Source organism: Peromyscus maniculatus, chromosome 14, assembly GCF_049852395.1.
Source record: "Peromyscus maniculatus bairdii isolate BWxNUB_F1_BW_parent chromosome 14, HU_Pman_BW_mat_3.1, whole genome shotgun sequence".
Classification (NCBI taxonomy): domain Eukaryota; kingdom Metazoa; phylum Chordata; class Mammalia; order Rodentia; family Cricetidae; genus Peromyscus; species Peromyscus maniculatus.
In genome coordinates this window covers 6,555,486-6,570,237 of record NC_134865.1, presented here as the reverse complement: position 1 = coordinate 6,570,237, position 14,752 = coordinate 6,555,486, and the positions used below count along the sequence as shown (strand labels likewise).

At 40.4% G+C, this 14,752-nt stretch overlaps 2 long non-coding RNA genes across 2 annotated transcripts in view; one reads left to right on the top strand and one right to left on the bottom strand.

Annotated features, from left to right (window-relative positions):
- The window catches only part of LOC121822294 (uncharacterized), a 45,805-nt gene that overhangs the window by 950 nt on the left and 30,103 nt on the right, over positions 1–14,752 (bottom strand). Inside the window, exon 3 of the long non-coding RNA XR_013044255.1 lies at positions 2,626–2,727. This is a non-coding gene — a long non-coding RNA (uncharacterized LOC121822294). The remainder of the gene's footprint in view (positions 1–2,625; positions 2,728–14,752) is intronic.
- The window catches only part of LOC121822293 (uncharacterized), a 28,424-nt gene that overhangs the window by 9,633 nt on the left and 4,039 nt on the right, over positions 1–14,752 (top strand). The window lies entirely within an intron of this gene.

Below are 14,752 nucleotides of genomic sequence, written 5' to 3'. Positions count from 1 at the left end.
CATACAGTGAATGTGTGTGTGTGTGTGTGTGTGTGTGTGTGTGTGTGTGTGTGTGGTGTGTCTCCGTTTGTCTTTCATGTATTTATCCTTCCTTCCCCATTCCATCTTTCTCTTAATTTTATTTTTACTTTCCACATGGATAGTGATATTACTGGTTTCAGTTAACTGTCCTATTACTCTAGAAAGACATATATATATATATATATATATATATATATATATATATATATATATATAAATTTGGCCACTTATTTATGGTAAATTGGTCAAATGGATTATTTCCCTATGAAACCATTGAACAACAGATCCTTTATAAATGTAATGGTCTGAAGATCTTTTAATGTCATAACCTTTGATGTGATTATATGGCATATAGTTTAAATTATAACTTCCAATTGAAAAGAATAAGCAGGCACCAAAATTCTTCTTCCTCTGACTTTAGAAAATGGTTCTGTTTTCTTAGAGTTCAGAATGTTCACAACCTGCTCTAACCAGACAAAGGAGCTGAAAAGGCAGTTTATAACAATTTTTTAAAAAATAAGCTCACATAATAAAATGAAATGAAATATTAATTTTATTATACCAGGCCCTTAATAAACAAGCCACATTCTAGGGGCCAGAGGAGGGCCTAGGAGAATGGTTAGCCTAGTTCCTCTCCAATGATGCAGGAATTCCCCTTCACAATGGAGAGAACTTGGCAATGAAGACAAAGTAACCACGATGCAAGGAAAACGATGTGAAGAAACAAGACACACAAACTGGGAGTCCCAGCCTCTGGTCAGAACTCAACTGCTTACAGAATAATGTCTCTTCCTTGGCCCAACCCAAAAATTAGCAACTCTAGCTGCTTTAATTTATTCAGAAAATGTTCTAATACAAAGGACTGAGAACTTTTCTAGGGCACAGTCATTTACCATTGAAAGAATCTTTTTTTTTTAAAGAGATTTTTCTATTCATTTTACATACCAACCACAGATTCCTTTGTCCTCCCTCCTCCCACCCCCTAGCCTTCTCCCTCCAACCCATCCCCCCATTCCCACCTCCTCCAAGGCAAGGTCTCCCATGGCGAGTCAGCAGAGCCTGGTACTTTCAGATGAAGCAGGTCCAAGCCCCTCCTTCCTGCACCAAGGCTTCGCAAAGTGTCTCACCATAGGCACTAGGCTCCAAAAAGCCAGCTCATGCACGAGGAACAGGTCCCGATCCCACTGCCTGGGGGCCCCCTAAATAGTTCAAGCTAAACAACTGTCTTGCTTATCCAGAGGGACTAGTCAGTACCAAGAGGGCTCCTCAGCTATTAATTCACAGTTCATGTGTTTCCACTAGTTTGGCTAGTTGTCCCTGTACTTTTTCCAGTCATGGTCTTGATATCTCTTGCTCATAAAATCCCTCCTCTCTCTTGTCGATGGGACTCCTGGAGCTCCGCCTGGGACCCGGCCGTAAATCTCTGCATCTGCTTCCATCAGTCACTGGATGAGGATTCTATGATGACAGTTAGGGTATTCAGCCATCCGATCACCAGAGTAGGTCAGCTTAGGCACCCTCTCGACCATTGCGAGTAGTCTATGGTAGAGTCTTTGTAGATTCTTGGGAACCTCCCTAGTACACTGTTTCTCCCTATTCCCATGGTGTCATCATTTATCATGGTATCTCTTTCCTTGTTCTCCCACTCTGTTCCCACTCCAGCTTGAACTTCCCACTCCCCTAAGCTCTCATTCCCCTGTCCCTTGCCCTCCATTATGCTCCCCCACAGTTTGCTCATGTAGATCTCATCCATTTCTCTATCACTGGGTGATCCGTGTGTCTTTCCTAGGTTCCTCCTTACTAGCTAGCCTCCCTGGAGTTGTGGTTTGCAGTCTGGTTATCATTTGCTTTACATTTAGTATCCACTTATGAGTGAGTACATACCATGTTTGTCCTTCTGAATCTGGGTTACCTCACTCAGGATGATATTTTCTAGTTCCATCCATTTGCCTGCAAATCTCATGATATCATTGTTTTTCTCTGCTGAGTAGTACTCCTTTGTGTATATACACCACATTTTCTTGATCCATTCTTCAGTGGAGGGGCATCTAGGTTGTTTCCAGATTCTGGTTATTACACATAATGCTGCTATGAACATGGTTGAGCATGTATCCTTGTGGTATGATTGAGCATTCCTTGGGTATATGCCTGAGTGGTGTAGCTGGGTCTTGAGGAAGATTGATTCTCAATTTTCTGAGAAACCGCCCTACTGATTTCCAAAGTGGTTGTACAAGTTTGCACTCCCACCAACAGTGTAGGAGAGTTCGCCTTGCTACTCATCCTCTCCAGCATAAGCTGTCTTCAGTGTTTTTGATCTTAGCCATTCTGACAGGTGTAAGATGGTATCTCAGAGTTGTTTTGATTTGCATTTCCCTGATGACTAAGGATGTTGAGCAGATGATAATGATAGTATACATAAGTGGCCCCAAAAATTCGACCAAGAAATATCTTTTTCTTCACCCAAGGATGTAGGATCCCTACATGGATTTAACATTTGTTCCCAATTCCTATTTCTTGAAAAGCTAACAGCAAAGAGAAATTTCTGTTTGTTTGTTTGTTTATTTTTGTTTTTCAAGACAGGATTTCTCTGTGTAGTTTTGGTACCTGTCCTGGGTCTTGCTCTGTAGACCAGGCTGGCCTCACAGAGATCTGCCTGGCTCTGCTTCCCGAGTGCTGGGAATAAAGGCATGTGCCACCACTGCCCAGCTGCAAAGAGAAATTTTTAAAAGCACATTTTTAGATTATAAACTATACATATATAAAATATTATATTTTTCTTCCAGACAATTTATAAGTACAGAGCATTACTTCTCCCAATATGGAAAATATAGGAGTTAAAATCTTATTAATGTGTTTGTAGAATGTGGTTACTTGCAGGACTCCTGTTAAGTTCAGTCTTTTCCTGAACTACTAATATATGACCCTGTTTGAGGAAATAATTATTCCATGTATAGCAATATGAATGAATTACTTGAATGAAAATTGTGTTATTCCATCAATACTTTTTAAAACTTTTTATTTCAAATTATATAGATGGGGCATCATGTAAACATGAAAATGCCTAAGCTCTTCTTGGACTTTTTCTAATTATAACAGAAGCAGGAATGCTCAGACAGAAAAGAAACTATTGAAAATGCAAATTCAGCTATTTGAAAGGCTATTAAAAATTCTTTATTATAAAAAGAAACCTAAAGATTTTAAACATGCCAAGGAAAAATGTTCTTAGAATAATCCTCTAGGGACAAATTATAAACTTGCTGAGAAAGAACTTCAGCGGGATGTAAGCATCCCTGCTACCCATTCTGACTTGAAATCGTGGAAGACTTGCAGATCGTTTGCACAAACATAAGCCCCAGCAGTTTCTGTAGAAAGAACATCAGACTTCAGTTTTACTCAGAGAAAATCTGAGTGGAAATCATCCACTTATAACCTCCCTTCTAGCCCTCTTCCCTCTGTGACATTTCACTTGATGATAAACTGACACATTTTAGAAAGAAAAAAAAAAAGCTTTTGCAATAGGATTGTAGGGCTTAAGCTATAGCTTAATTTTATCCAAGTAGCAGAGGAACTCAAAAACTTGAGTGAACCTTGACTGTTTTTCTCACAGGGACAGAACATCCCAATTGTCACTCAACACTTGTTTGCTTTATACAGCTCTGTATTACCAATTTTTTTAATCTTCACATCTACTATTTCTGAAAGCATAAAGCCCAACATACATATAACAAGAAACCATTACAACAATTGAGAAAAATATAAGACAATTAACTTATTTTATGGAAATTTCATGTATGAATACTGTATTTAAATCATTTCCCCCATCCTCTCAACTCCTCCTGTGTTACCCCCATTCACTCTCAAATTCATATGTTTGAGACCCCTTAATGTATATAAATATGTATTTTACATACACATATGACCTACTGAGTCCATTTAGTGTTGCTCAAAATCATATGTGTTTAGGGCTGAGCACTTGGTATTGAATAACCTATCAGGGTGTTTGTCGGTGGAGAAGACTGATTCTCCCTTTCTCAGTGGTTCATTGATTACTTGTAACTCTTCACCTAGGGGATGAGGCCTTGCAAGATTCCCTACATCCATGTTGGTATGTCATCTGGTGTTGTCCTTAAGTATGTCTTGTTTAGGCAACCATACTGTTGAGATTTCGTGGGTAAAGCCTCTTGTCATATATAGAAGACACTATCACGGGGTACCTATATGGGTCCTCTGGTCTGACAATCTTTCATGCTGTCTTCTACAATGTTCCCTAATATGTATGTGTAGAAATTTTGTTGGAAATGTATCATCTGGAGTTGGGCAGCCCATGGTTTGTTGTTCTCTGCATATTCACCAGTGGTAGATTCCTGATTGCTGTTCACAGGGAGTCCAAGAGATTTCTGGAACAGTAGGCTCGTTTCCTCTAAGGACATAAAGGAAAAGCCCTATAGCTCAAGACACAGCGTACTTAGGACACAGTACTTGGAAGAATCCGGCTAGAAACAAAACAGAACGCCTTCTACCTAAGGACTAGCTTTCCTAGAATCTAAAACTGTTATTCAAAATGCTGAAGGAGGAAAGCAATATTCCTACCAAAGTGTAATTCCTATGGTAATTCCTACCACAGACCATTGTGGAAAGATATCCACAAGGGTGAAATAGCAGCACTTTTATCTTGGTGGTAATGAACAGATATCTAATCAGACTTATGGCCCACTTATGGCCTGGTATCATAAACCTAGCCAACTACCTGGGGCTGGTGAAGTAATATACTCTAAAGAACCTACTATTGCAATTTCATTAAATGCTTATAATTTCTGTGTTCTAAATAGTTATCCTTATACCCACAGAGAAGTATAGCTTCCTCCTCTCATCAAAGGAGTTTCCTTTTGCAGCAGAAGGGGACCATTACTAAAATATTCTTGTCTACTGGATTGAATGCATAAAAGAACTAAAGCTCTAACTCAGCATAATCAAGCAAGTCCTTATACTAGATGTGCCCAGCCCTTGCTAAAAGGCCAAAGCTCTCTGGAGACAATAGAGGCGATTTGCACACACAAATGGAGCACAGCACATGACTCTGGAGATTCACTCTAAAAGTCTGACTTGTCAGCTCTAGCATTACAAAGCACTAAACCCAAACACTGTTCTCCAATGATAACATTGTTCCTAACTACTTGGCACCAAGAGTCGGGCTGGAAACCACTGACAGCAATAAAAAGCAAACCGAGAAAATGGGATCCCTTTTCTCTCACATTTTGACATGGCATTACACTGTATGTGTTCAGCACACAGCTAAATCCTTTTAGCTAAGCATGAAGCCCTCAGGGCTTGAAAGAAAAGTTTGATGATGCATTTAGAAACACTGGAACATATCAACTCAGTGTAAGTTTTTCTGCTTCAATTACGCAAACAAGCCACTATATACCACCCTCCTATTTCGTGATCAGTTATAAGAGAGCTGTGTAGAACAATTCTAATGGCACCTTCAGAGTAAATGCCAAATCAATTAACAGATATCAAATCAAAATTGGCTCAACCTGCAGCAGTGAATTCAAGACCGGCATGAACTGAAATTGGGTATATTTGACACACCCTGAATACTGATGTTGCATCAAACAAGAAGAGGAATTTCTAAATTTTGAATAATGCAACTGGATCCAGGTTACACGAGTCACACAGTACATCTGGATCTGTAGAGTGGTTATTCTACACAGACATTTATGCAATTGTAAACAAAGGCCTAATTCTAATGCTGAAATTTCCCTTAATAAGATGCAAAATGACTGCATAAGACATATAGTCTAAAACAAAGGTCTTTCTGAGAAGAAAAGTATTGATTCAATTTTCTAGTTAGCTTGTAAATATGTGTGGTTTTTTTCCTTTCATCAGCTCAGACTTGGATAGTGAAAAGAAGAAAAAAAATGAATAGATCCTAGCAATCTTTTAAAGAGCACCATAGGTGGTATGAGTAGAAAAGGCAGAAGATCCTGCCAGTAAATGTAAGTTATTTCAAAATATTCTCAAAGTTTGGCTTCATTGTGGAAAACCATTTCGAAATGCACTAATATATCAAAGCCCCTATTCCTCTCTGTGTTCAAGCATATCATTTAAAATTGTCAACCTGCACAATGAGAACACCAGTTGACAGGCAGACATGGATAAAGGGAATTCCCACAAGGCCTCATCTCCAGGTGAAGAGCTACAGACAACTGACCACGGCTGAGAAAGGAAAACCGGAGTTCCTCACTCATGATCCCCCTAATTATTTACTCAATATCAAGTTGTCGGCCCTAAAATCATAGACATACCAAAAAGATAAAACAGACTCAGGAAATTGCCCTTATATATTGGTATATACATTTACATGTCACAATAATAAAGAAAAAAGTAGTAAGCTAGCGCAGGGTTCTAGGACTATCCCTACCATGGACAAGGCCCTGGGTTTAATCCTCATAACTGAGAAGAAAGAAAGAAGGAAAAGAAAGAAAAGCAAACCAAACAATTAAATCAAATATAACTTTCCAGTGTGTAACAATAACATATAGGCAAAAGTAATTCCCAGATCAGTTTGTGCTTCTGTTGAGGAGAAATTTTCTTTTTTTAATTAATAAAATTTATTTATTCTATGTGTTTTTCACGTCATGTATCTTGATCCCATTCATTTCCCCATCCCTTCACATCCACCCTCCACCCCCTGCACGCCCTCCAAAAAAATAAACAAAATTCAAGAGAAAAAAAAATGAAGAAAATAAAATGAGAAAAAATTTAAAGGGAAGGAATTAAAAATCTCGTCATGGAAGCTGCAGTGTAACCCAACAAGTCATGCCCTATGCCTCTTCGTCCATACATCTCTACTTGCAAGTGTGTTCACTGAAAGAGTCCTTGGTCTGATTTAAGGCTCCTGATCTACATTACACATTCGATGCTGGGCCCCTACTGGGACTCTTCCTGGAGATCCTGCTCTTGCCCTGTGTTGTGGAGATCTTGCAGATCTGGGTCTGCAGGTCAGGTCCCTTCATGTGCCCCAGCAGATCTTAGATGGGGTGGATGTTGGGGCAGGCCAAGTCATAACCCTGAGTCTGGTCCTGGGCAGCCGTAGAGCTGGTCCACTAGATGGGGAATGGGAACAGCTGTCCCATGCTCATGATTTCGGGTGTGACTCACCCACACCTCCACTGGCAGGGTTGGATCTGCTGTGCTTCCCTGGCAGGGTACAGAGCCTGTTCTCCTGAGTGTTGCAGCTGGTGGGGATCGGAGACAGCTCTCCCACTCTTGAACCAGCTCTCCCACCTGCCCCAGGCATTGGTGCGCAGTGGGAAGGCTTCTTGGCCCCGTCCATACTACCACAAGACAGACGGAAAATGGGCATCTCTATTAACAGGGTTGACTATCATTTGGCTTTGTTGAGGTTCAGGGCTGGCTTGAGGAGCAATTTTCAATACTGAGCAGATAAAATCTCAAGAACACTGAGCTACCAAATTAAAAATATTACCAATTTTCCTGAGTGATTATGAATGACCCTGAAATAAATGATTTACATATATTCAGTTAATTGAATAATACCAATGTCAGAACACCCGGTGGAATTTTAAATAATGGTGGCATACTTATAATAAAAAGACACAATTTTGGGGCACAAATTTCCACAATAGAAAATTCAGATAAAGCCTAAAGAATAAAGATGAACCAGGACCATAGGGATATATGGAGGTGGACATGCTCCTTTTCCCCAGCCAAAAATAGTCTATACACACAATGTTTACCTAAATTCTTCAGAGTGATTTATTCTTTTTTGATCAACTAAGATGTTTGGATGACTTTGGGGGATGCTGAAAAATAGAATTTGATAATGGCCTACTTCATGTCAAGGAGAATGCTAAGCATTTCATCTGAATTATTTACTTGGTAAATATCTATTGAATATAGTAGGAATACTAATAGCCTGCCCCAAGAAGTCTATGTGCTAATATCCAGAACATGTGAACATACTTGTTTACATGGCAAGGGAGAATGGAAGTTGCATACAGAATTAACATTGTTAATCAGCTCAACTTGAAATGAGGAATTATCATGGGTTATCTTGGAAACCAAAATGCAACTATGGAAATCTTATAAGTCAGAAATACTGGCGTAAGTGATTTATAAAGGCTGTACAGGTAGAGTGAGGGGTAGAAAAAGCCACAAGCCAAGGAATAGAGAAGCCAGTAGAAGTTGACAAAGGCATGAAATACCCACGTAATACTGTGCTGCACTTCTTACACAGCTTGACTTGTCCAGAAACTCAGTACTCCAACTCCCTGCCATGCATTTATTTTAGTAAAAGTGTCCATCAAATCCAAGAAGGTTTGGAGAGAAACTCAGGAGAAATAAGTCCTGTTGTTCAATTTTATACTGGGGTGAATACAGTTAACAGTAACAAACTGCTTATTTTTTTTAAGGCTAGAAAAGAACTTAATTACTTTTATGCTTTCATGCATCTGTCAAAACAAGTTTAATTTAGGGGTTCAGGAGATGGTTCAATGGGTAAGAATGCTCATTCTCCAAGCACAAGGACCTGAATTCAAACTCCAATGCCCACTTTAAAAAGCAGACATGGCTGTACATGCCAACAGTTCTAGCATGTGAGGACAAAGATGGGTGAATCCTGAAAGCGCCCTGGCCAGCATAGCTGAAAAGTCAGGCTCCCCACTCAGTGACAGTCTCTGTCTTGAGGCAACAACGAGAGCAAAAGAGAAAAACCAGTGCCCTGCTGTGGTCTCTACTTGGGTTCACAAGCATGCACACCCACACACTAATGCGCAAGCATCACACACAACGTGCACCATGCATAGCTGCATGCACACCACACACATAAAAATAGATGCATTTAATTTTTAAAGGGAAAAAAATAAGCTTTAAACTTAACAAAGAAAGTGGTAACTCTAAGGTCTTGCTGTGTATCAGCGCATGCAACGCTGGTGCAGAATGGGACGCTCTGAACCCAGACTGGATGGGAGCGTGGTTTAAAACAGTGGGACAGTGACTGAGAGCAGGAGGGCCAGCCACGTCCTGGTGAGCAATGAGGCAAGGAGGCAGCTGACAGCTGCTGATGACAAGCAGATTGGTTCCTGCAACCCATCAGACTCCATCAATGACAACAGGACTCTCAGTAATGGCTCCTACCAGGAAAGACAACCGATACCATTTCTCAGTGTTGACAGACGTAAAACAAACATTCCTATTTCTGGTGACTTGTCGAACAGAGGCAGTATAATGTATGGACTGACACCCCCTGGACATAGATTCCTCTGTTGAAGAACATTAATGTGCCTCACACTCTATATCATTTGAAGTGTGATTTTTTTTCCCTTTCTGGTTTTTGTTATTTTTCATGGAAATAGGCTTTGAATGATGTCTCACACTAAGCATGAATCCACTCAGATGCCCCCATTCCAGGTCTTCCAGTTCTCTCACACATAACCAAACCAGATAAATTGTAACTTGTATAATTACAATCTCAACAAGTAAATTGTGTATCTAGTTGCCAGGAAAGTCCCTTGAATAATAAATCCCTTTAAAATTCTCTCAGGATCTCCGGGACAGGTTTCAGTTGTATGTAAGGGCTTAGCATGAATGTCTTCTGAGCACGCCCCCAACCCCAATGTAATTTAAAGAAGTCACCCCATGCCCAAGTGCATTCAGTCATCATTACTGTCATCCTGGCCCGCAGCTACAGATGCTGCCTCTGTGATTAGGCACATGCACAGGAACACATGAAAACCCGATTGATCTTGGTAGCGCCACATACCACGGATAACTGATATCCTTTTACACATGTGCTCAGAGCTGAGCACTGCATTCACACTCAAGGACAACACAAGGCCAATCCCCCAAGTCTCATCTCCGAAAGATCAATAAACTCTCATCTGAAAGATACTCAGGAGACAACAACGATGCCAAGTCGGGGCATAAAAATTCTAATATGAAAAAATATTAAACACCTATTAGAAAATTGAAAAGGCAAAAGGGAATATTAATAAGCCAGAGAAATAGTCGTGCAGCAGCTAACACTCATGGCAGTTAGAGGAACAAAGAAAATGTAATGAGAAAAAATGTAGACGCTTAGAGGAGAAATCCATAGAGCTGGAGATGCAAAGGCCCACGGCCCTTGGTGCTGAGGGATGGGGGGACTGCTTGTGTCTCGGCAACCGTTCAGAACAGAACAGCAAGCTAGTGACAGTCACCGCCATGGGAAAGGACTTCTAGAAAGAAACTGCTTAGCTGAGGTGAGACAGTTGTTCTGGGGAACTACTGAATAAAGTAGGCACTGGAGAAGGAGTGGTTCTCCGCACCTGCTCCTCTAGCCTTACAGAATTCTAGAGCTCCTTAACCCAGCCCTAACAGGAGCCAGCCTGCCTGCAGCAGGAAGGAATCTTGCGGTGCCCGGACTCAGACTCAGCAGCGAGGCAGCTGCTAAGGTACCAGCATGTGGTGTCCTGTTTGCTTGTTTGTCCATTTGTTCACTCATTCATTCGGATGTCTTTTAAATGTCTAGCATATTCTAGGCATTTCTAATGACTAAACAGAAGAACAAAGTCTCCGTTTTTCATGGAGCTGACATTCTGATAGGGAGATAATAATAAGCAATATGTAAATATTTACTATTTGGGCTGTTAAAATGCTTTGAGGACAGGTACACTGAGGTAAAGGGGTATACAGAAACAGAGACAGAAGGAGTACAGACAAAGGCAGTGTTGTGGCCTGAATGGGAAATCGCCCCCCATTGCTACTGTGTTTGAATACTGGTTATCCAGCAAGCTGTGCTGTTTGGGAAAGTTCTAGAACCTTTACAGTGGAACTTCGCAGAGGACATGACAGGGGGATGGGTCTTGGTAGATTTTATAGCGAGGTCCCAATCGCTGTCCACTTTCCGCTTCCTGACTACAGATGCAGTGTGGCCTGCTGGCCTCCCGGTCCTGTTCCCATCCTTCCCTGACTGTTGTCGCGTCTGTCCCCATCACGATAGACTCCACCTCCAAATGGCAAACCTTTTGTAAACACTTCCTCTGTAAGTCGCTTCTCTCAGGGTAACTTGTCACAGAGGCCAGAAAAGTAACCAATGCAGGCAGTGTAGACAAATGGTGGCGAGAAAAGCCATGCTACCTGGATGGGACTCCTAGCTCATGACCTTAGGCAAGCTCCTTAACCCCTCCCTTCTACCTCATTTGCTTTGTCTCACGGAAGAATAATTATGACCATAAAATATCAGCTTCATTAACTGCTGTGAGCATTAAATGTGCAGGTACCTAGAAAGAATTCAGAACACAATAGGATTTTGTTAAAGAGTTTTATACTAAGATAATAAAGGTATAAATAGCCCGGGATAGTAGATATATATAAAGGAAGACACAAAGATGCTGAAATAGTAACAAGGAAGAAACTCTTCTCCAGGTCAAAACAAATCCTTCAAGTAAAGGAGATTCAGGAGGGAAAACCACGACCTTTGAGAGGGCTGTGGATGAGGTGAGCTCTTCACAGAGGAACCAGGTTTAAGGTGGACTGAAACTATGAAAGCTGGGCTGGAGAGAGGGCTCAGCAGTTAAGAGCACTCATTGATCTTCCAGAGGACCCGGGTTCCATGCTTAGCATTCAAGTAGGGTGGCTGATGGCTCACAACTACCTATAAGTACAGTTCTGGGGGATCTGACACCTTCCCCTGGCCTCAACAGGCACCCATTCACGCATAGCAGGCATTCACACAAAACACAAGAATAAAAATAAATCCTTTGTAAAAATATGGACAGGGCTAAGAGCACCACATAATAAATAGTTATGGGAGAATTTTAGAGACAGGGCAGAGAAGAGGGAAGGAAACATTTATCACTTGCTACTTTACTTTTAACAAAAAGAAAACAACACGCTAAAATAACAGTAGTCTCCTGATGGTAAGAACAACAAAACAGTTATTACACGCAATAACAGGTATTTCCATAGCACCATCCAGTTCACAAAGTGTTTCCCCATCTACTCTTCTGTTGCTCAGAATAAAAACTGTGAAACTGGTGGATAACATGTATCTGCAGTGAAAGGTGAAGAGATGGGTAAACCTTGTGTTACCCATCTTGTGTTACTAACTACCAAATATTTGACAAGTGCTAGGGGAGGGAATAGATACAGAAAGCTGAAACGAAGCCTTAGAGAACATGTGAGAGACAGTAAGATGCCTCCATATCATATGTGTGAGACTGTAAGTGGCTTCTAAGCTAACGCAATATCTAAACTTAAAAAAGAACCTCACCATGCAATGCTGACAACCTGGGTTTGATCCTAGGCACCTGTGGTGGAAGGAGAAAACTGACTCCTGAATGCTGTCCTCTGAACTCTACAGGTGTGCCATGGGACATGTGTACCCACACTTACACACATTATACACAATAATAATAATAATAATAATAATAATAACAATAACAATAAAAGTCTTTAAAACCCTGTAGTAGAACAGTATTCCAGTTAAAGTCACAAATTACCTGGCAGGTAGTATGGACCTTTGGTGGTTCAATCACAAGGCCACTTCACAGACATCCTGCCGTACTGAAAAACACCTCACAACCATGACTTCTCCACATCCATTAACATTCTGAAGCCATAATGTGACAAAGGCTGAGAGCCCACCCACTGTCCTATCTATGGTGACTCATGGTGTCACTTCCAGAAACTCCTGGGGAATGGCCATGTGTGTTTCACACAGATTAAGAATTCAGAATGCCACGAATGGATTCATAGCAGCTTTTCTAGGATAATAGAGTCAGACTTGGTTTCCTAGAGCTGAGCCGGGTCTTAAAGACCATCATCCAGTCTTTCGGTTTACTGCGTTTGTACACTGAGATAGAGTAAAGTGACCTAGTCAAGACCACAGGCTCGAAGTTGGATAGTGGCAGAGGGAGAACTAGATTCTCATATCCTATAATGAATATGGAATCCAGTATTTTTTTAGCTGTGTGTGACTGCTAAAGAGCCCTGGGAGGATTGGACAAGAAAGAGAAACAACCCGAAATCAAAACAGATGCAGGAGAACAAAGAGCAGTGGGCAGGATAGGTGAGACAAAGGTACCACATCAGTCTGTTGGGTCGTTGTGAAATGTGGACAGATTTCTCAAATGATGGTGTCCAGAATTTAATGCCCACAGCTTTTATCATCCCTACATTCATATTCATTTGTAGATAAGGCAAATTGTGACTTCATTTCTCAGTGTTGGTATTCCCTCAAACCCAGCTCAAAGCTGGGCACACGGACATTAATAGTTTCATCCTATTTAACTGCTTAAAACATCTGCCAATATACCCAATTAAATATGTGGTTTACAACATTTTCCTTGGCTCATCAAAGCAATATTTATAATTATACCCTAAAGGGGTCTACCGATGTTTTGGTTTATCCTACTCAATATCAACTCCAAAGATTGTTAGTTTATTTAGAAAACACTTGTTTTTATGTCATCAGTTGGGATTTTTGTTAAAAAAAAAAAGCATCAAAATTAGGATTTAGATTAATATAAAGCAACACATTTGAAGGTTATGGAGCTTTATTTCATGAAAAATTAATTTAAGGAAAGGTTATTCTACACAAAATGCCACATAGCAATTTATCAGACTTCAAAAGCAAGGAGGAAGAAGAAAATACACAGAGAGCTACATGCCAATGGAGCACTTCTAGTTTCTATGGTAACCAACATAAATGAATACCTTTTTTTAAATGAACTAGCAAAGTCAGTGAGATGTAAATTTATAACCACAGAAAACTAAAGGCCCAATCCTGTGGACAGTAAGAAGTTGAGAGTTTTTCCACAAATGGAATTATGTCTAAAGATATATGTTTGTATGGAGTGGCTGTTCATAGGACTTTTTAAATTCATTGTATTACAATTGTCTACAGCATAAACATTTTTCTATAATTAGAAATGACTTTCTCATTGCTTCCAAATCACTGAATATAATTCTAGTGGAGAGGCCAATGAAATCAAATTCATAATTCTCTATCAATCCTTTCTTCCCGTACGTGGCATACTAACTCCAGAAACCAGGACATCTGAAGGAAAACTGTTTAAAGAGGCTAAAATACTAATAATAAAGCCAAAAGGATCAAAGTCATGCATATCATCTGCTTCTCTCTTATCCACACCTGTGAAACACTCTCTTTGCTGTAAAGACTGTACTAGATATATTTTCAGCCTCATCGATGCAGAAAAGGGAAGAATTTGTAATTATTTTCAGAAGCAAACCAGAAAACAATGCCTAGGTGCTCTGTTGGTTTTTTGCTAATATATTCCCGATTTAGAGAGACATCAGTTTATTCTCTAAGTGGATGGAGCTGGAGAAAAAAATAATGTATCTAAGGAATCTAATAACCATGAGTTACAATGATGATGATGACCAGCAATGGCAAAATTTTATGTAAAATTGTCGGGAAGAGAGGAAAATTCCACAGCGAGCACCATGAAATACTCTCATTCCAATCTTGTCTCATTAGTCTAGGGTTGTCTAGAAGTAAGTCGGTGTCCTCGGGCTTACTGAGTTAGAATTTCAACACCCCAGTTCTCCTACTCTCTATGTCCGCTCCATCACTTCAAAAGGAATGATATCTAAAGCTGTTTCCATGTGTTGTTGCCTGGGAATGAACTGATGATGCAGCTTCTCTAAGTCTTGTTGTGTTGTGGTGTGTGGTGTGTGTGTGGTGTGTGTGTGTGTGTGTGTG